General features: G+C 37.8%; 1 protein-coding gene and 1 pseudogene across 1 annotated transcript in view; one reads left to right on the forward strand and one right to left on the reverse strand.

Moving 5' to 3' along the window:
* Window positions 1–23956, forward strand: part of CNBD1 (cyclic nucleotide binding domain containing 1) — a 412528-nt gene that overhangs the window by 150582 nt on the left and 237990 nt on the right. The gene's annotated exons all lie outside the window — the stretch shown is intronic.
* On the reverse strand, window positions 783–20605 carry LOC128563998 (ATP-dependent RNA helicase DDX50-like; annotated as a pseudogene).

Genomic DNA, 23956 nt, shown 5'->3' on the forward strand with positions numbered 1-23956 from the left:
TGTGGCTCAAGGAGTAGGGCGCCGGTCCCATATGCCGGAGGTGGCGGGTTCAAACCCAGCCCCGGCCGAAGAAAAAAAAAAAAAAAAAAAAAAGAATTTATCTGAAGGTATACAACTAATTGGTAACAGTGAGTAGACAGATACAGAATACACTTGCTGTAATTGAAGTATATAAACCACTTATATCTTGATTAAAAGATAGTATAAAAAGTATATAAAAGTATATAAACCACTTATATCTTGAGTAGGAAGATTAAAAGACAAAACTTTCAAAAATAACTACAACACCTTTTTGATAATAAAAGAAGTACAGATTGAAATGACAGTAAATTAGAGTGGAAGGGGGATAAAGTTAAAGGTAGAATTTTATTTATATAAAATGTCTTCATTAATAACATGTAGATATTTGTTAATGTAGCTAATAAATTCGTCTGAGATTAGACATTCATATACACAGCCTTAAATTACATATATGTGTGTAAATAGGGCATTCAGATAGATAATATTTGTTTTAATGAACGTACAAATTTTATTATTTTCTTGGAAGTATTTTCTTTTCTTTCTTTCTTTTTTTTTTTAAAGAGACATAAAAGGAGGTCTTTTTATTCAAAGATATTACTGGATAAGTAGATTTATTTACAACCATTCTTGAGAAATACTTTTTAAAAAAATATGACCAACTTCTTTGCAAATAGTATACACATACCTCAACTACGATGAATTAATGTTTGGTGGATAATGTACATGATTAGGCAACAATAGGTAGATTAACTATCCAATACTCATTCAAAACTCCATTTGTGGCCCCCACTTCTTGATGGATTTCTATTCCCACTTCATCTTCTACCATCTTGTCAACTTCCTGAGCAACTCCCCTGTGACTCTGTCTACTAGACTGGCCACCAGATCAATCACCTGACCAACCTAACCTGCCCTACCAGCCACTCCTCACTCTGGAATTAGAAGATGTGTTTCCATCATAATGTTCTTCAATTTCATGTAGTTTGGTTAGCACTGAGAGTATCCAGTCTGAATCATGCCATGGGAACATCAAAGCAAACACCTATATTTCCTTTTAGGACACACATTCTGTTAATCTGGGACACGGCATTACTACTCAGCTTTTTGTTAAGTTCTTTCCAAGCACAGCTGACATCCTGAATTTCCTCTAGGCTTTCCAAAGTCATGGTCACAAACCCCTTATCAGAGATGATTAAAGATTGTGGTTCAAAGTTTGATGCATCATAAATATGGGCTAATGCTGCAGCCAATGCATCCACTGCCCCCTTCTCTTCCATCAGTCTCTGAGCTGATGGTTGGAAAAAATCAACAGCAGAATAAGAAACTGAAGCCAGAGGCCTGATGGCATCCATGCTTTTAGATTTAACTAAATCCATTGTAGAAGGAACACCTACATGTTTAAAAGTAATTCCTGTATTTTGTTCCACATATCTTACCTCTTTCTTTTGGTTGATAAAAACATATACAAATCCCTGTCTGGCTGGCTCTACCTGTGCGTCCAGAGCAGTGGATATAGGACTCAACAGGTTACCACCAGAACTTTAAAACTACCTTCTCTGAAGCCTTTCAGTGTAATTTCTCTTTGTTATTGTGCAATGTCTCCATGTAAACACTGGGAATTCTATTTTATATGTGGATTGATGGCCATTTCAATTACGTTTTCTTGGTCTCACAGAAAATAATAGCCCTCCTTTCAGACCCACTGTAGACTTGAAGGACATCTCCAATAACTGCTGGCCTCGGAGACCAATGACACAGGATGGCCAAATGTTCCATAGTCGTTATAGCCTTTTCAGTCATTTTTCAAACAAGGTCAACCTGTTCACATCTGGATTTCATTTATTTTTTGCAACTTTGTATACCCACTGTGGGCAAGTTGCAGAAAAAGGTAAAGTCTGAAGATTGTCTTCAGAATCAGTTTTGTAGAATTCATGAATAATATCTTCAACTTGCTCAGCAAACCCTAAATCTAACATCTGATCCACTTCATCAAGCATGATATGGCACAGTTTAGAAAGATCCAATCTGTCACTCTGCACATGGTCTTTGATAATGACCAGGGGTCCCAACCAAGATGTCAATACGATTTTGAATGATTAATTTGGCTTCTGCCATGAAAACATCCGACACTGAGCTTCCTAGTTATATTTTTGAAGTCTTTGGCTACTTGGTTTGCCAGTTCCCTTGTTGGAGCCAAAACAAGTACTTTTGGTGAGCAGCTTTTTAAAATTATTTCTTGATTTCTTTGGAGTCTTTCAATCAAGGGGATGGCAAAAGAGAGTATCTTTCCTGTTCCTGTTCGTGCTTGAGCTATTAAATCTTTTCCTTCATATACAGGATCAAAGGTCTTAACATGAATAGAAAAGAGATATGCTACACCTCGACTTTTCAGAAGCTTTATAATTTCTTCAGAAATAGGAAAACTTGAGAAGGCTCCTTCTTTCTGTTCACATGTTAGTGTCTCCTCCAGTTTATTGTCACTTGATTTATGAGTAAAACTATCTAAGGATGATACTCATTTTGATTTTTTTAATATGCATTAATATCTCCATTTGGTAGATCTTTTCTTCTTGACTCATGAGATTTAGAGAATTCACCTGAAAGTCTATTAAATCTTCTTCAGTGTCTCCATTTAGCTTCTCTTTCATTTTAGCTTTTTTGGGCTTGGGAGCATCAAGTAATTCACACCACCATTTTCTCTTGTTTCTAATTTCTCATCTGAGTCATAATGGTGCCTTGACTTCCTTTTATCACTCAGCATTGTGTAGTGTGTTTTCATCTTATCTTTAAATCTTCATAACAACCCTATAAGAAGTACAGGTCCTTAATCCCTTATCCGAAATTCCAATATGCATAAAGCTCTTTTGCCTCTTCTTTCTCTGGCTCTCACACTCCTCCAAGGGTGCTTCCAGCTCCATAATATCCCCCACAGAGGCATTTCCCAGGCATTACTGGCCACCGCCGCCACCTCCCTCCAGGCACAGTGGCCACACCCACCTACGGGCAGCAACGGCGTCTATTATTTTCTATAAATATAACATTTATTATTATATCTTCTGTTCTCCTATTCTATTTCTTTTAAAAATAAATGTTTTCCTATGAGTACATGCACCTTTATAACATTTTCAATTTTAATCACAAAGTACTGGCAAACCCTTTCAAACAAAGTAATGTTTCAATTTCATTTAATTGCTATTAGTATGGAATTTATCAGTGAGAGGCGTACATAATTCATAAAAGATAAGCAAATCGAACATTCATACTTTCAAGGAAATGATTTAAGAATGTAGCAGACAGTGTATGTTTTATAAAGATAGGTTCAAATGAGATTATTTCCTTTTTTTTTTTTTGCAGTTTTTGGCCGGGGCAGGGTTTGAACCTGCCACCTCCGGTATATGGGACCAGCGCCCCACTATTTTGAGCCACAGGCGCCGCCCCTCCTTTTATTATTCTTTACTATATCTTCTCTGAAGAATGCTAATTTATCTTGATTAACTGTCTTATGTGGAAAAAATGACCTTTTCAGCTAAAGGTACATAGTGGTTGACTGATGATCTAATAGTACAATGTTTACCAATATATCCTATGAAGACAAAGAAGTGATTGGAAAGATATTAGTCCATCTGGCTATATAATTTTCAATGTCCTACTGAATTAGCAGCTGATACATCTTTTAGTGGAACACATTTTGACTTAGATATAGTCATTATTAATTTCCCTATTAAATGTTTCCTTATAATCTTCTCCTGATCATTTATTTAAAATCTCTATTCCTTTCTAAGCACAGTAGCATAAAATAGGCACATGGTAACTTAAATTCATGGCTGGATCTACCTTAGAGCACACTTGACCTACCACAGTCAGCTTTATAACTTTTTTCATTTTCTCAGTGTGCTGTGATAGCTTCCTCCCTTTTCCTCACTCCTTAATTACAAAGGGAGGCAATATGTTTCTGGATGGGGCAAATCCATTGAATTGCTGCTGGGTATTGGGATAAAGGCACTAAAGTCCTTGGAGACCCAGGGTAAGTTGCATTTGGATTCGGTTTTTAGTTTTTTGCTTTCTCTGCTGGTTGAGGGTCAGAAAGGCTCAAGCTTAACATAAATACGTGGTCTCAACTTTCAGACAAAGCTCTTCTTGGGTGTTAGAGCAAATGTTTCCTTCCTTTTCCTCTTACTTTCCTTGATGGTTTTCTTCAATGCTCTTTTCCCTGCCTGGGTTCATTTTGGTGGACTGGCTTTAAAAATAATCCAAATGGAAAAAGGAATTTTATATTGACAAGTCCATTAATTTAATATTGAAAATGCTAATTTGTTAAAATTTTCAAATCATATCTTGCCCTCTGGAATGTCATAAGATCTGGTCCCACTGCTATAACTATTAAGTATTTGTTCCTTACAGACTTTGTGGGTGTAGAGCCTGAGGGTCCCCAAAATATAATCCAGAAGTCAAGTCAGCAGGAATCTTTGCCCAGTGATCCCTTTTCTATTAAATCTAAAAAAACCCATTTATGCATTGTAAGCACATGCAACCTAATACATGTCTCATTCAGAGTAGCACGATCTCTTCACCTAAACTGTGAAATTTTCAGATTAAAGGAAGGTTAATTATGTTTTCACAGAGTACAAAATACAGAGCAAAATAACCTAGAAGCTACAAATGAGAATGTTATTTTTTACTCTCTTTTAGGCACTAAGAAATTGTCTACTTTGGTTTTGAATTCTTGGAAAACCTAGTGCTTTCTTAAGATAATGCACTTGACAGCTTTTATTAAACATACTAAATTCTATTAGAAGATAAATCTATGCTTTTTTGGATAGCTTCCTCTGAGTATTTTTTCTTATTTTTCATCATTTTGACTAGATCAGATTTTTCTCCTTTTTACTATTATATTAATAAGTAGCTCTTATATTTTACTTAGGATTTTGCACCATATTTACTAGTTTATGTGTCTATGTCCTCTACTAAATTGCCTGTTGTCAATTGACTGTTGTGTCTTATTTATCTTTGTAATTAGGTCTATGTCAAGCACTCAATTATTCCCATCAGAATCAATGAATATGTATGTGTTTTGTCTTTGAAATATGCTTTGCCTCCTTATTTAATTGACAGTAACCACAGTAGATGTTAGGCAATGGAAGTTAGGCAATTGTGCTTTCTTTGCTTCTAGTATCACCCTTACACTCTGAGGCAGTCAGGCCTTTCCATGTATGTTTAAATACCACATTCCTAGAGACTCTAGTGTGAGAAATGAAGCAGGGACTATATTAGCTTGCCATAATAAATGCACAGACTTGGAGATTTAAACAAGAGAAATTTACTTTCTCGTGATTCTAGAGAATTAGAAGTCCAAGATCAAAGTGCCAGTTAGTTAAATGATAGTCCTCTTCCTGACTTGCAGGTGACCACTGTGAATGTCCTCACATAGTGGAAAAAGAAAGGAGAGTAGCTCTCTGGTGTCGTAATGTCAGAACACTAACCTTATCAGATTAGGGCCCCACACTTGTGATCTCATTGAACCTTAACTATTTCCTTACTCCAAATAGTGTCACATTGGATGTTAGGGTTTCAAGGGACGAATTTTGGGGGATACCATTTTGCCTATAGCAGGGGCACTGAAGAAATTTTACTGCAAGTTCAATTTTTAATGCAGGAAAGCATGATTACATATGAAAGACACTCAGCCAAAACTGCGAATGCACACCAGGACAATCTCTTCCCACAATTTTGCTGCCTTTCAGCTGGGAAGAGGGTAAGAAAAACACAAGGCATCTTCTATGCAGCTCTACAAGTTAGATATTATGTTTCAGATTAAAAAACAGAAAATATAGTTGGAGTGGGAGAGGATGGGAGAAAAGTTCACAGTATAGTCAGAGAGGGGACTTTGTTTCTTCTGACTCAGCTTGCCTTAGTGTTTTGTTTGTTTGCTTACTCTTTTTTTTTTTTTTATGCCTTTGGTCTACAAAGCTCTACACAGTAATACCAGCAGATTAAAAGATAATTTGATAGAAGACAAGGGTAAATGCCGAAAAGCATCAAAACACTGGATGAAATGGGAAATCAATGCAAGAAGAGGAAGATCGTGGCAGACATAGCTTCCTACCCACAGAACTTTCTCCTCTTTTGATATTTTCCTCTCCAGAGTACCATTTAGCCATCAAATCTTGCTTTTAGTGAGGGCAAAAAAGTTTAAAAGATTTTTTCCAACTTTTGGCAGAAAAGGAAGGTGTTGTGTTTTCTGAGTATTTCCTTTTCTAATGATTCTTTGCGTATTTAACTTCATTTTGCTTTTCCATGTCAAGCTTGGTCTTGATATCACATAATTCTTTTTTTTTTAATTTGGTATTTATATTGTTTAAAAATATTTTTGAATATTCATTTGGTTCAAAAAAGAGTCGGAGGCATGAAAAATTTTTGGCAATTTACAAAAGGAGAAACTGAGGCTCAGAGTTTATGTAACATGTATGAGATCACATACCTCCCAAGTGCTAACACGATGATTCGTACCCAAGAGTTACTGACTCAAAAGACTGTTGTCGGGCGGCGCCTGTGGCACAGTCGGTAGGGCGCCGGCCCCATATACTGAGGGTGGCGGGTTCAAGCCCGGCCCCGGCCAAACTGCAACCAAAAAATAGCCGGGCGTTGTGGCGGGCGCCTGTAGTCCCAGCTGCTCGGGAGCCTGAGGCAGGAGAATCGCTTGAGCCCAGCAGTTGGAGGTTGCTGTGAGCTGTGTGAGGCCACGGCACTCTACCGAGGGCCATAAAGTGAGACTCTGTCTCTACCAAAAAAAAAAAAAAAAAAAAAAAAAAAAAACAAAAGACTGTTGTCTTTCCATGTAAAACACTTTAATGTATACCAAGAAAAACATTTCTTTACTTGACAAACACAAGCCTATCTTTATAACCCGTTAGAAATAATTGTAGTCTTCACAGTGGGTCAGAAAGCGGTTTTTCTGCTTTGATGTGTCTTGTGTGGAAAAATAACATTTTAACTATGATTTTGACTTTGTTCTTTATTAGTTTACATCATGTTGAGCTTTTTGTCTTACTGATTACCTCTTAATAATTTTAGCACAACACATGCACCACAAATTTGATCAGATTAGCTGGCATTTGTGTCATGGCTCCACCTGCTATACTTCTTGTCCCAGGGGTTAGCTTTTTAGTTTCCTGCAGTGATCGAGAAATAGGAGATTTGCACTTTAACAGGTAAATTAACTTCCTCATCTGTCAGATTTCCACTGGAATAACCATAATTCTGACTCTGTTCTGATATACAACCTTTGTAAAGTATTAAGAGGTTTGAAGATAGATGACACATAAATATTTATGCTTAAAGATGAATATAACATTAAGCTTCCCTTTACCTACTGCTATAAGAAATAAACATTTTATTTTTGTCAAACAAAATTTCTCAAGAATGATCAATAACTTATATTGAAAATAAGGTCTGATATGTGATGATAAGTTCATACTTAGTAATTCCTAACAGAAAATTATATAACTGGTGAATATTTTATATGGAAGGAATATGATGTTAGAAAGACTTGGATTCAAATACTAAATTTTTCATACAGTGACTCTCTAGCCATAAGCAAGTCTTAGTTTTTCTCACTTCTAGAAGGTTTAAGATAACAAAAATGCATTCCTTTACAGTACTAACTGTACTAGACATTGTGCCAAGTATTTGGAATAAAAAGGGGAACAGAAGAGAGAGGTGGCCTTGCTCTGATATGGTTTGCAGTTATAAATTTCAGTTGAATAAATAGATGAATTTTGCACACTGAGACAAGTAGTATGTGATGAGTAGTATGTGATGTCCAGATGGGGAGTGAGACTAAAACATGAATATATATTAGCCATGTGGGTAGAGAGAGACTGTGTAACTAAAGACAAGAAACTCTTTAGAGGTAGGCAGAGGGAAGATTAAGCAGAACAGTATAAAAAAATACTAAAAGTTGGGCAGCGCCTGTGGCTCAGTGAGTAGGGCGCCGGCCCCATGTGCCGAGGGTGGCGGGTTCAGGCCCAGCCCCGGCCAAACTGCAACAAAAAAAAAATAGCCGGGCGTTGTGGCGGGCGCCTGTAGTCCCAGCTACTCGGGAGGCTGAGGCAAGAGAATCGCCTAAGCCCAGGAGCCGGAGGTTGCTGTGAGCTGTGTGACGCCACGGCACTCTACCAAAGGCCATAAAGTGAGACTCTGTCTCTACAAAAAAAAAAAAAAAAAAAAAATACTAAAAGTTTAGGCTCTATGCAAAGATCAAAGAGAAGTCATGTAGAATTTGATTCCTTCATTTATTTATTCATTAACTATTCATCACCAAATTTGGTTTAAGCACTATTCTAGGTTCTAGAAACATAGCAATAACAAAGAAAAACCAAAAATTATTACTCTTATGCTTACATTCTAGTGGAAAAAGACAACCTAAGTATTATATAATAAATACATGTGTGATATTTGAAGCAAGAATATCAGTGCTGATGAGGAAAACCAGGATATTAAAAATGAGGAAAGACTAAGGGGTTCTAATTTTAGGAAAGAAAAACAAATTAAAATGGCTACAGCAGAGTGGCAAGTGGGAAAGGTGGGATGTGTGCCAGACTGTTTAAACATCTCAATAATACTCAGATTTTGGAATCTCAGAGAATTTTTTTTGTACATATTAGAATGAAATAGGAAGCCAAGATAATGATAGTAGAAACATTAAAGAGGCAATTTGCTATTATGATGTAGTGGTAGGGTTAAGTGGGATCAATAGATTGAAATTTTTATGCTCATGAATATAATTGATTGTTGAAGGTAAAGTAGGCACATATAAAAGTAAGGATACTTGAAAGTTTTGAGTAGATGAGTGAACATGGGTACTGGAGCAGACAGTTTACTTACAGTGACATGAGGCAGTTTATATGTATAAAGATGTTGAAAGATAGATAAGATGGTGGAAAATTGTAGGAATTTACCTTTTATGTCTTTAGAAGAGAAGTGATTCAGCTAGATTTGTGGTTTTAGAAGGCCATTGTAAGTATAGTGCAGATAAATTATAGTGTAAGCAAGATTGCAGGTAGCATACCCATTAGGAGGCGGCTATAAACCCAAATGAGAGATGATGATGACATGAAATCATTTATATTACTGAGTATTTAAATAATTTATGCCTGATTCCAAAGACATTTGGAATATGGAGGCAACAGGACCTGTCAAATGGTTGGAGAGATAAGTATATGCAGAGAGGGACTGAGAGCGACTGAAGAAAATGCACAGGAGTTTGATTTGGGCAGTTAGTTTAAGATGGTAGCATTCACTGAGACAGAATGCTTAAGGAAAAGCAAAGTAGGAAAGAAGATGATGAATTTAGTTTTATAAATGTGTAGGTAAATAGTTATACATTTTAAAGTTCTACTGAGAGATTTAGGCTGAAGGGAGAGATTTGTCAGACATCACATATGGATGGTAATCACAGTCGTCTACCTGGTGGTTGTGATTTCCAAGGAAGGATGTAGTCAGTAAGATGGAGAAGGAAATGCAAAAGAGAAGGGACTAGAAGACCCACAGCCTGGATTTGTTGCATAATTCTTCTGGGCCATTCAAAGATAAGTATTGTATATGTATCAATACATTTAATCTTCTCAACAATGCTAAGAGGTGTGTATGCTATTCCATCTAGCTATCCTCATTTACAAATGAGGAAGCTAAGAAAGAGATGATCTATAAAATCTGGACAAAGAGACATGATGAAAGTATAGTGACCCTGAAGTCAGTGAGGGTTTGAAGAAGGGAAAGAAATCATCTTGAGAATGAGAGGAAATTTTTGTGATAAGAGAATCAACGGAAATGAGGAGAGTTTAGTATTTGCTCTAATTACTATGGGTACTAGAAGATGAGAAAGGTTGGTGAGAAATACTGTATGATCTGCTGAGTATAGAAACCATGCTTGATTCATGGTTGACATTTTCTTAGGCATACAACTAAATTAAAATTCTTGGTGGTGACATGGACTTTGGCAAAGAATTTGATGAATTATTAATAATAAACTTTGTTAAGGAATAAGAAGTAGAATAAAGGTAGATAAGATGATAAAAATGTTACCATGGACTGGAGGGTCTAGTGAGATAAAAAAGCAAGTTAAATGGTAACTGGTGAATGGAAGAGTCAAAGCATTTGAAAGTTAGTGTCTGACATCAGGGTGTTAGAGTTTAATATTTCAAAATTGGGGCACTTCAGAATGATGGCAAGTTCCAAGAATAGTTAGGGAACCAATTCGGATTAAGACAATCGGAAATGAGGAGGTTAAAAAAATGAACATGGCTTAGAAATACTAGAGGTGGGCAGGACTTGGGATGGAAGAGAAAACTGGGAAGAGGAGACAAATATCCGGAGATTGAGGAGGAGACATAATGAGTTGAGTGGTGGGACAAGTGAGGTGGGATAAAGATCTATGTCCAATTTCTAAAGAAAGGGGCTTTTACAAGAAGGTGGAGCAGTACTGGTCTAAATGTATTATGGGAAGAGCGAGGTGAGTGCAAAATCCAGCTCTTGACCTTGGAATCTGGCCTATAGTAAGAACTCATAAAAGAGAATTATTGTCCACTCTAATCTTTTCTTTGTCCATATTTGTGTGGCTTTCATTTGTCTTCTTTTAACTGTAAATGCTATTATTACAGGTGTTCTTCATGCTCCATCCTTGGAGCATAATGGATTGAAGCATAATTTCCCTCCATAAGAAATATATGGACAAAACTACATGCTTGATTTATGTAATATAAATTGTTATGGAGTGCATACCTTACTAAATGATTCTGTAATTATATGTCATGAAATAATTTAAAGGTGTGTGGTGCAGGGGAAGGAATTATCATTTAATGAGTGTAGTCTGATAATTTTTATTCCACTGTATGAAATATTTTAGAGTTGTTTTTATTTTAGAGGTACAGCCATGAAAGTAAGGTTTATTTGATTTTAAAGATCAAAGCAGTTTTCATTACACAATAGAATGTCTTAGAAAGCAGGGTGATTTTAGAATACTTTTTCAAAAAGTCAGATCAGATGTCAATTATATAATTTTGCATAGATTCACAAATTGTTTTTGATTCAGTCCCTACAAAAGTTGATTGAAAAATATTAATGACATCAAGTATTTAAGGGATAACAGTTTATTAAAATAATGAGATGGTTTTTAAATTTAAAGGCAAATCAAAATTATGAGATATTAGTTTATTAATTTAAGATAACATTATATTCTTTTAAAAAATAATAAAAGTAGTGAATGATGCCCCATGATCATATCAATATACACAGCTGTGATTTAATAAAAAAAAAGAAAAAAAAAGAAAAAGAAAAGTAATTGAAAAACTTTTTAAAATCACATATATTGGCAGATATTCTTCCTTTCTTTCTTTGGGATGACATGCCACTTTCTCCCCCACTTTTCTCTTCCCCTCAGCCTCCCTTCTCTCACTCCCTACTCTCTGCTATCTTCTCCCTCTCTTTCTCATCTCTCCTTCCTTCCCTCTCTCTCATATAAAATAAACTTATACTTTTATATCCTTAAAAATAAAATGAAATCACATATATTTTTGACAATAGATAAATATTCCAAAAATTTATCCAACACTTATCTTCAAATTAATATAGACATCAGTAAAAGAATCATGAATTCAGCTTGTACTTTATTGAGTACAAAACATAGTGCAAATGAAAATCAATTTGGATACGTTGCATGTATCAGGGTAAACAGGAATTCCGTAAATACTGAGTTATCCCATATTTTTGCCTCAGCCTGTTGTGATTCCTTTCATACTCTTTCACTAGGGCCTTCCCAGTTTGTTCAGCCCTTGATAACCCCTTCTCTTTGGTTTTCACTATGTCACCTTCACAAGGACAGGCCCTTGTCTGTCTGCAGGAGGGGGCTGCCCAGGAAAAAGCTGTGGCTGCCTGCCTGACAATGAGTATTGCTGCTGTGTTTTCAGAGTACAGACTCTGCATTTAGACTAAACTCTTTTTGTATTGGATCTTGAAAATTGTGGATTAAATTTCTTAGCACGTATTTTGAGTATCAGCTCTAGCCCATTTAATGACACTCAGGCCCAGTTTGCTTCCCTTTCTTCCCTGACTCTCAGTTGAGGTCTCAGTATCTTCACAGCTGAGCAGTCATTGCTGTGAAGATACTGAGACCTTTGTGATTTAGTCATTTGGGGAATTTCTTTACTTTGTCACATAGTTATGGCATTGGATCTACCGGCTGGAACCACAGCAAAGCACATCTTTGACAGTGCTGATATTTGAAAGCTTATTGTCTTCTAAAATCAGTTACCTGGGTGGCAATTTATTCCTTATCAGAGTCTACACCAGAGTTAAATGTGAATGATTTCTACTTTCAGTATTTGAGATAAATATTACATGTTTCTATAGAAACTGTATTTAGGTTATAATCGAATAGTGACTATTATTTTTCTATCATATTCAAGAGCCGTCTTGAATTGTTCTTTATCCTAAGAAGGTTCTACACTGATGTGTGCCTCTGCTCTCTTCTGGTTCCCTCTTTTGTCTTCCAGATTCCACGATAAGCACTCAAACCACCCTTCCCTGTTTCTTCTGTAACATCACAGGATATTCTGCTGGTTTTCACTGTTGGCTCTTGCCCAATATACCTACTTTAGATACAGGTGTTCTTCATGCTCCATCCTTGGATGCTCCTGTTGTTATATTTTTATATACTTTTCACTGTCTCAAAAGGAACATGTATAGGGCTAAACTCTTGGTTTTATTCCCCCAGTGTGGATTCTACTTGTACTTGGAAGACTCTCTTAACTGTGGCCTATAGGAAGGTGCATAATGTCTTTGCTACCACCTCTCCTATTTCCTGCCAATCTTCCCCTTGTTCCACAGGTCTTGGCAATATTAATCTTTGTTCACTTCTTGAACACAGGAAGCCCATTAACACTGCGGGAGACTGTCCATCCTGGGCTCTTTGCCTACTACACTCTTTCTTTATGTCTCCTCTTAAATGTGTCTCCTCCTCCTTCCCTGGGGTTGGGGGGAGGCATTGCTAACTACTCATCTGTTGTTATCATCTCCCATCCCCAATATTCTTTATTTCAGCATCCTGCCATTTGTTAATAGCATGATTGATTCTACTTTGCAATTATTTCATCTATGAGAATACAAGTTTCAGAAGGTAGAATCACATCCTTCCTGAATATCCTTGTATCCCTATTACCTAAGTACCTAGCACCTGGTAAATATATAGTAAGTGTTTGAATGAGTGTATTGTAAAAATTTATTCTGTTAGAATCTATTTGAAATAATTGTCTATTAGAAATTGCACACAAACTTTATGGCCACCATGTCTATGAAGTAAGTAAATAGTTGTCTCTTTGAAATTGCACATGAACTTTAAGACCACCCTGTATACCTGGAATTTTGGTACCCTTTTCTATAAATCAGATTACTTAACCTTTCTTTGCCCCTATTCCTATATTCATGATAATAATGACTCGTTTGCATGGGGATGTTTTATAATTTACTGTGGTTCGATTTTATGTTCCTATTGTGTTCATTTCCTTTAATCTCTTGGTCTATATTATGTCAAACAACTGTTATGGCCTCTACTGTGACAAAATACAGTACAGCTTTTTGTAAGTACCAAAAAGCTTTTTTTTGTTGTTGTTGTTAGAGACAAAGTCTCACTTTTTCACCCTCTATAGAGTGCTATGGCATTACAGCTCACAGCAACCAACAGCTCTTGGGATTAGGCAATCCTCTTGCTTCAGCCTCCTGAGTAGCTGGAAATACAGGCACCCACCACAATGCCTGGCTATTTAGTATCAAAAAGCTTTGATAAATTTTTTATACAATTGGTAAAATGTTATTCTAATTTTCCCTTCACTTTATTCTGCTTACATACTCTTGTTTTAACTGACTTAAAGAGTTAATATATTCAGTTTATCCAAGTATATAATCAGAACTAGATTTAATTGCAGCAAAATTTGGAATATTTGAAATGTCAAGAGGTTAAGATAAAATTTATGACATCTCACCTCCCTCCCAGAAATAATTTTATAGTGTTTCTTGAGGGTAAAATATGAAGGCTGAGATCAAACTCCAAATACCTCTAGCAGTAGATGCTGGTTCTAATCCTTCTTCTTCGAATCCTTAGGGTTATTTTATCTTCAAACAAAAGGTCCCTTTGGTTGACCTTTGACATCAGTATTTATGTACCAGAGACTGACGGATAATATTTTTGTATGAGGGAGCTTTGGCACACTGTGGCTAAGAAATAAAAGCAATGTATATATTTTGACTAATACTGAATGTAATAAAAAATTGACCATAATTTAGCTCATAACCATAATTATACTATAGGCCTGGATTAGTAATCTAAAATGGATGAAATATATATGTTTCCCTACACTTCCAAGTTAGACAGGCTCAAAGATAAAGGAATGAGCAAAAATATTACTGTCCCGTACTTGTCATTTTTTTTTTTTTTTATAATATACCTCTTCCTCAGACCTCTTTGTTCCTGATTTTTCACTTTTGCTTTTGCCAGGCATCTGACCAAACATCCAAGCCCACTTTTCCACACATAGAATGACTGACTTCATGAGCTGTTTGAAATTCTGCCCAGTTAGGAGGGTTTCCCTCATGACTGTCTTCTAGGCCATCCCTAAGTAGAGATATGGTGCAGTGGTCATGCTACAAAGGGTGTACAGCCATCTGATGCCCATGGCATGTGCTTGCTGTATAATGTTAGGGTTCCTCTCTGTGAGTGTCTATTTCGGTTATGCCAGGGATTCCACAGCAAATTTTGATCTTTTACTAACCTCTGTACATTGTGTGTGTTGCCATATGACCTGAGCATATTGGTAGCCTGTCCCTAAGGCAGTACTCTCTCTTGCTCTGTATGCCACTCAAAGATCACCTCTGCATCACCACCTAATAATTAAGTCAGAGAAATAATTTAATCTAAAGATACCTATCAAGTACTGCACTTCTTTCTTTTTTTTTTTTTAATTAAATCATAGCTGTGTACATTCATGCATTTATGGGGTACCCTGTGCTGGTTTTATATACAATTTGAGATACTTAGAACAAACTGGTTAGCAGCCTTCACCACACTTTTTTTTTATTATTAAATCATAGCCGTGTACATTAATGCAATCATGGGGTACAACGTGCTGGTTTAATAAACAATTTGAAATATTTTTATCGAACTGGCTAACATAGCCTTCATGGCATTTTGTTAGTTATTGTATTAAGACATTTATAGTCTACATTTAGTAATTTCACATGTACCCTTGTAAGATGCACCGTAGGTGTGGTCCCACCCACTGCACTTCCTTAATTATTATGTTAAGACATTTATACTCTACACTTAGTAGATTTGACATGTACCCTTGTAAAATGGGCCATAGGTATGGTCCGATCAAAAATCCTTTACCCATTCTCCCTCCTTTCCTTCCCTCCCCCTCCTCTTTTCCCTTCATCTTGGGCTGTAGTTGGGTTATAGTTTTCATATGGAAGTGTGGGTGATTGTATATTGGTTTCATAGTAGAGCTGAGTACATTGGATACTTTTTCTTCCATTCTTGAGATACTTTACTAAGAAGAATATGTTCAGCTCCATCCATATGAACATAAAAGAGGTAAAGTCTCCATTTTTTTTTAAGACTGCACAATATTCTATGGTGTACATATACCACGATTTATTAATCCATTCACAATTTCAGGTTAATATGAAGATATATACAGTTAGGTTACATTACTTGTGTTTATAAGGTAAAGTCCCAGTTGTAGTTGAGTCCTTTACCCAGGAAGTGTGCCATATACCCACAGCTCTCTTCATGGTGAGTGGCATGAAGTGTAACATATGTCCTTGACATTGGAGGGGTTGTCTCAGCATGTTACAGACTGGGGAACCTCTGAAAACTTTGATACGGCAGGTATTCTCTGTCCTTGGAGCATGTGACTGATCAGGGCATTCAGAGTTTTCTTCACTTTCTGCTCACTGAGTACAATTCACATGATATCATCAGTATAACAGACCTATCTAATGTTCTTTGGAGCATCCAGGAGATGCAAGATCTTTTGGAATATCCTGTGAGAGTAGGTTAAACTTATTCTGGGGGCAAAACAATAAGTGTATGTTTTCTGTACACTTTTAACATGAACAGAGACTGTTCCTAATCTTTCTTCCTAGAAAGACATGGAAAATGATTCATTTATCATATTAGTAGCTTTACAGCATATCCCAGAGGGAATGTGAATCCATTCTAGTAAATTCCCCACATTTTGTAAGTCAGCTGTGTTACGGCTACCATATGGGCCACTCTCATTCATCATAATCTGTGTTTTAGTTTATTTTTTTGTAGGTGAGAGATGGTGAGATAAATTGAGATGTAATGGTTACCATTATCCCTGCATATCAGAGGTGAAGACTAATATCTGCAACTAACCGCAGGATTTGATATTATTTTTGATTTACTAAGTCGATCTGTTTTAGGGACTTCTAATTGGCTTTTTCTATAAAAATAATCCTTACACCTCCAGTCAAGGACTGTGAGGGTTTAAAAGGCTGTTAAGTATGTCCATCCCAGCTATACATTCAGGGATGGAGGAAGTAGGTCCATGGACTCAGTAGAAAACTTAAAAATCTTTGAAACTGAGAATAACCTAATGTAAAACCTTGGCCAGGACTCTGTTTATGATTGATCCCACAATATTGTTGTCAACTGGAATCCTATATCCCATCTACCTCTCTTGAAATATCTACCTGTTCTTCTATCCTCAGGGTACACTTATCTGGCTGCAAGGCCTCGGTGGTGGTAGACTGGAGGGAGGATCTTTTCTGCCTACAGTTACTGAAGCACTGGAGGATCATTCCTAAAATAGATCTGACTTCTCTGTCCATGGAGGCTTGATCTAAGAGCTGGTTTGTTGCAGCCCTTAGTGGCCCCTATGGCCCTGGTCTTGATCACCGCAGGAAGGAACCAGGTGTGATGCAGATTAGAAGTACAAGCTTGCAGGAGGTGGGCTAACCTTGATTGTAGGGTAGCCCCCAGCAACCTCTGAAGTAGTTTTTTATTGAGAACAGTACAAGACTGGTGAGGGGAGTATTAGACAATGACTAGGTGCTTAAGGATCACCATGGGTTGGGCTCTTTCTCTGCAAGGAGCATCTGCGGATGACTCGCCCCAGGATCCACCCCACAGCTGCAAATCATCTTGCTCTTGGTGTCCTCTACATTTCCCCCCTCTAGTGTATTAAAGACATTTCTGGATTGGCAAGGGAGAAAATCTGTTGTTGGTTATTTCAGCCATTCTCCTCACCAAGGAGCTTTCCTTCCTAATAAGTAAAAGAAACAAAAGGGCATATAAGTATAACACAGAATTATACCAACGGAACTAATCCCAGTATTATTTTAGCCAAACTAGGTATAGGGGAAAACATGTCCCCTTTGTGCTAATCACCACCCATCTATGTGCTACGGGCTGACGCATAGGGCCCATGACACTTCCATGGGAAGTATTAACCACCACCCAAAGTTACATTAGGTGGGGAAAGGGCTGTACCGAACTCAGACCCTTTCCAAAGAGCAGCATAACTTTAATATCAGGTGCCCAACTGAAACAAATATAAATCCAACAAATGAAATTCTCTTACCTTGGCCGATACCAGTATAACCGTTACCTCTAAGCCTGCTGTTTGAGGTCTGCTGTTGTTGTTTTACCCTTCAAAGGTTTAGAGATGCATACTAAGCTTACCTGGGGCTTGTTATTCAGCCCAAAATAATGAAGAAATCCTTCTTCCCACTCTGCATAGAAGCTCCAACTGCCTCATAGGGAAATAGGACACTGACCACTCTTAACTGCTTCCTGCTGAAGATGGACGGTGATATGGGAGAGGCAACTAGAGTTGCCACAGAGGAGATTGATCCAGGGTTTCTCTATTATGAAATTACCTAGCCTCCAAAAATCCTGTGAATAAAAGAAAAGTTAGTGAAAACAAATTTGTTAAGGTGCTGGCAAGGTATCCTGCTTGTGTCTAGGCTTAATCCAGCGGGCTGGTAATGACTGCTTCTCTTGGTGTTCTGTAATAATATCGAACCCAATGTAGTACATAACCAGGCTTCCATTCTGACATGTCAGGTTTTCTATAAAAAGTAGGTTGCTGTATTGGAGAGGATGGTGGATGAATGACAAATGTCCAATGGCATTCTGCAGCTGTCTTTCTGTCATTGCTGAGATTCAGAAAATTGAGCTTTTCTCCTATGTCCCAATTTTCTGCAGGTATGACATTTAGGATGGTATGGACTGACCCCTTCTTTTAAAGTGGCAGCAAATTAGCCTCGTGGAATTCCATTTCTATATCAGCACACGCTTGTATATATTCCTTTAAGGGAGCATTTTGTGCTCTCAAAGGTCACAGGGCTTTTGGCACTCAGAGTTAGCATTCTCAAATGCTAAAGTTTGCAAAAGTAGGTCTCTGAGCTCCGGCTGGGCAAAGGCCTTATTGACTTTTAGTTTTTAGTCGGGCTAGAAAGTTGGTATATGGTTCATTCTCTGACTGCATTATCTTAATAAAAGATTTAGAGATATCTCCAGGAGCCTGAACCTTTTCCCAGGCCCTAAGACAACACAGCCTTGTCTGGACTAGGGCTATGTCATCGTACTGAAGTTGATTGGAAATCCCCAGCCACTAGCCAGAACCAGTGAGCTGTTTTGATGTTATAGGGACTCCTCTCTGCTGGTTTTGGTGACTCATCAGGTCAGTCTCCTCCTTCTACCAGATTTGGAACTATAAATACTGTCCAGACTCAAGAACAGTTCTGGCTATCAGGTCCCAGTCCTAAGGAATGAGCCATTGCTCTTGAGCAAGCCCCTGTAATAGACCTCTAGAAAACAGGAATTGCATACCATATCATGCTAGGCCTGTTTCAAATCTTTCATAGCTGCAAAGGTGATCATATGGTGATCAAACCGTTGGCCCCCTTGAGGGTGTTGCGGATCAGGAGGAATATCAATGACCATAACTGGAAAAAGCCCCAAAGTGTCTTCCTACTTAAAGTCACCGGTTTTACACCCTTCTAACATAGCCTTCATAACAGAAGTCACAGGTGGTTCATTTACAATAGGGAGGTGCTAAGGGCAATATTGGGTGCTCTAAGTTGACATTTCTGATGATGAGACTATTTGCCTGGTCTTCCAATTGTCTGATCTGAGCAGCCATAATGGCCACAGAGGTAATTCCTTGCTTATTTGTGTCTGTATCATATGCTCTTGATTCCCAGTCCTCCTTCGGTCCAGCTTCCCTCTGAACCTCACTATTCTCCTCACTTTCAAATTCTGCTTGAATATCACCTTCTTCCCTAGTTTCTAATTCTCTCAACCCCCCAAACAGGAAGTTACCCATTGTTTTCTCTAAATGTCTTTATTTATGAAAGACCTTACTTATTCTGGGTGAGGTTCTGTAGATTCTAGATTGGCCAAAGGTCCCACTTGCCCTGAGTGGAGTTTCTCTTTGGACTTTCTCCCACTGTCTACCAAAGGCCTCACTTACTTCTGAGTGTCACTTTCCCCTTTGGTCCACATCCCTGGTGTCCTGTTATGTCCTGCTGGATCCTGCTGGATACGCCAGATGTCGCAGCCACTAGTGGCTCCTATGGCTCTAGTCTTGATGGACACAGGAAGGAACCAGGTATGATGCCAATTAGAAGTACAAGCTTGCAGGAAGTGGGCTGACCTTGATTGTAGAGTAGCCCCAAGGAACCTCTGCAGTAACCTTTTATTGAGACAGTACAAGACAGGTGAGGGGAGTATTAGACAATGACTAGGTGCTTAAGGATTGCCATGGGCTGGGCTCTTTCTTTGCAAGAAGCACCTGTGGACGAATCAACCCAGGGTCCACACCCCAGCTGCAAATCATCTTGCTCAGAGGTTGTCTGGCTCTTGGCGTCCTCTATATTGGTTGATTTTTGAGAAATAGGGAAATGATTGATTTTCTATCAAGAAAGCTGATCAGCCTTTTGATCATCTTTTTTTTTAAGCTATTCTTGATTACTCTTGGTATATAGTAAGCAATATTGTTATTGAGAATATTGGGAACACCCTGATTTCTGTGGGTTAGGACCCCACCACTTCCCCTAGAATGTTGCCATTAGGACTTCTGTGCTTATTACAATAATTACTCCCTCCTAAACTCTGACAATTAAGTTCTCTGATATTCTGGAAAGCCATTGTCCCCATTACTACCAGGAAGCTCAGTCCTGCAACATCATTTCCTATCTACAAAGCATCTGTACTATAGAGTTTTCAAACATGTCATGCCTCTGTTACATGGGCATTCCTTATTGTTTTGGTGAGCAGATTGTCTATAGATTGTCTATAGTTTCTCTTAGAGAACACTGTCCAGGTGGAGGGTCTTTCTGTCATATTAATGAATCAACTCTAGCATGCCTGCTCCTCTAAGCCTTTTGAGTCTTTCTACCATCATCTGCTTACACATTCTGGAATCTCTTCTGTATTTAATGGGACCATTGCCTTCTCTGAGTTTCTCATGGAGCAATGTTTTAATATGCTTCTAAGAGCCATTGCCAGAGCAATCAACTGTGAGTCATAGGATAGTGCCCCAGTTTTGACAGCCTTTCCCCTACCCAGTTTTATATTTTGTAGGTTGAGTACTTTCAGAATCCATTCCCAGACCAGGCTTCTGGTTTTAATTGCCATAGCAGCTAGGTTATGGAGTTCCTTCACCATAACGTCCCTTGCCTCCCAGAGCAGGCTATGCAGCACATCCTCTGTTAGGATACACCGAGACTAGACTCTTGAGATTAGACTTGTAGTCAGGAGGGGAGGTGGGGCAATACTGAAAGCAGCTGGCATTGTCCTGTGAAACATCTGTCTTGAGTCTTCTTCATGGCCTTTAAGCAAAGGAGAGCTGTTCTTAATTATGTCAAGGGGGAGTGGGATATTTCTGCTGGCCCAAAAGCTTCAGGGTAATTGGGGGATGGGGACATTGTCTAAGGCTGTTCACCGCATGTACACAAATATACTAATTTTCAGTTGCAAGTCCTTTCTCAGTACGGCCTTGACTTTGTCATATGAGGATTGCCTCTGCCAAGAATTTAGCCTTCTATGATATTCTGTTATTTTACAATTATATTCTAGGCCTAGTTTTCAGCATGTTTAGTGGTAGTAAACCCTGCCAGTGAGCAACTGTTATTCTCACACTTTGCTTTAATTGTTGATTGTAGCCTGCTATTTCTCTCTCCAAAGAATAAGTCATTCAGAAATAGCCATTCAATTGCACACTAATTTTACAGTTATTTTTTTGCTCTTGTACCTCTCAAACACCAAAGATAACATGTAAGCTGGTTCATCTGTAGTTTATATCCTGTCTTTACCCATTAATCAGATCCATTGCTTCTGCCTCCCATCACCCTCACTCAACCAGAGAGGGAGCAGGGAGGCTGGGAACTCTAGTGAGTCACATGGGCAGGAGCTATCCACTCCCAGTGCCTAGGGCAAACACTCACCCACCATGGACTAACAATTCAGGTGGGCAAGCCTCTACTCCTCAAGTTAGCACTGGCTTACAAATGCTGCCTCCTATAGATCTGAGTGGAGCAGCCTTCAAGTCAAGACAGGTCAACAATTGCTACCACTCATGGGCAGGGGCAGGGCTGTGCTCAAGATGTGCAGGTCAAGAAACCCATGAACCATGGTTCTGAGTGGGACAGTGCTCAAGTTGGCATGGGCTGACAATCACTACTGCTAACAGATGTACGCAGGATGTTTACTCATTCTGAAGCTCCTAGACAACCACTGACAATCATAGAGGAACAATAAGATGGGAGATTCAGTCCTCCGCAGTATTAAATGCTTACAGTACATTTGCACATCTCCTGCTGGGTCAGTTTTCCAGAGTAGGACACAAGTGGGTCATCCAAGGTGTCTCCTCCTTTACACCAATCAACAGAGTTTCTGGCAAAAGAGAATAGGAGTACTACAAACTATCTGTCTTGAGATGAAAGAAGAGCTTCAGATGTGAAGGAATCAGAATAAGAACCCTAGCAACATAAAAGACCAAACTGTCACAACACCCCCAAAGAATCACTATAGGTTTTCAGCAATGGACCTCAATGTAAAGGGAATTGTAAAAATGTCTGTTACTGAATTCAAAATATGGATGGCAAATAAAATAATTATGATTGAAGAAAGTAGAAAATCAACACAAAGGAACTAAAAATGTGCTTTAGGAATAAATGAAAAAAGTGAGTCATTAAAGAGAAAAGAATAGAAAAGCAATTATCCAATGTACTCAATACTAATATGAAACAAGTAGACGATTTGAGGCATGCCCAGATAGGAGAAAAACTTATTTCAATTCAATGTGGAGGGAGGGGTTATGACGGAGGGGAAGAAAAAGGGTGTTGGGATGCTATCACTGAATGGTCATGGGGTAGGGGTCTTGGTACACCTTTTGTGTACCACAAGAGGAACTCTACCTAACAAAATCAAATATTTTGACCTGGTTTTTTGTACCCTCACATTAACGTGGAAAAAATTCACTTTTAGAGAGAGAGAGAGAGAGAGAGAGAGAGAGACGTATAACTTAACTTAAAGAAATGGAAAAAGTCATTTATGGAGTTTCAAAATATAGCAGAAAGCTTCAAGAACAGACTAGACCAAGTGGAAGAAAGAATTTTAGTGCTTCAAGGTAAGACTTTTGAATGAACCCAATTAGTAAAAATGTAGAAAAAATAAAGAAAAATGAATAATAATTCAGAGAAATATGGGACTGTAGAAAGCAAGCTAATATAAAAATTATAGGTAACCTTGAAAAGGAAGAAGAAAAAGTATGGAAAACCTATTCAAGTGAATTATTGAGGAAAACTTCCCTCCAGAGGTTTAAGATATTCAGGTATAAGATGGAAGATTCATATTGAATAGAACATGTCTAAGACTCACAGTTATGAACTTGGCCAAAGTAAAAATTAAGGAAAAAATTCTATAAATTGGAAGTTGAAACTAACAATTAGCCTACAAAAGAAAATCAGTGAGGCTAACAGCAGACCTTACAAGTCAAAAGAGATTGAAGCCCCATTTCTGTATAAAGGTGCCAGTTCTTCTTTCTGTTTAGTCTTAACCAGAACAACTGCCAGCTAAGAATTATGTGTGCTATTAAATGAAGTTTCATAAATAAAGGAGAAACAAAGACTTTTCCAGACAAGCAAACTCTAAGGTAATTTGCCACTATTAGACCTGCCCTACAGAAAATGCTCACAAGTGTATTATACATGTAACAGAATAATAGACACTACTAGTTTAAAAACACCTGAAAGTTAAAGCTGACAGCTGTTATAAAACAGTAGCACAAGACAGAAAACAAAACAACAAGGTGTCATTCAACACTAGGAATGGAACCAAATCTCACATGTCAATACTAACATTGAACATGAATGGTCTCATGGTAAAGAGATGGAAAAAAAATTAAATGCAAATAGAAACCAAGAACAAACTGGTGGAGGAGCCATTTTCATGTCATACAAAATAGACTTTAAATCAACACTGGTAAAAAAGGCAAATATTATGTAATTGTAGAGGGGAAATTCAACACGATGATACAACAATCCTAAATATATATGTACCTAACAAGAACTCTAAGATAAACACACACACACCCCACTAGATCTATGAAAGAAGTACACAGTAACATCATAATTTTGGGGGTCTTCACTGAGAAAACAGGACAGAAGATCATTGAAGTGGAAAATCAACAAAGAAACACAGAACTTAATTGGGACTCTACAACAAAACACCTAACAGACATTTACAGAACACCCTTCCCCAGAGCTTCAGAATATAGATTTTTTTCAGCAGCATATGGGACATTTTCTAAGATTGATCATGTCTTAGGCCACAAAAAAAAAAAAACTAAGC

This window comes from Nycticebus coucang, chromosome 13 (assembly GCF_027406575.1).
Source record: "Nycticebus coucang isolate mNycCou1 chromosome 13, mNycCou1.pri, whole genome shotgun sequence".
Classification (NCBI taxonomy): Eukaryota; Metazoa; Chordata; class Mammalia; order Primates; family Lorisidae; genus Nycticebus; species Nycticebus coucang.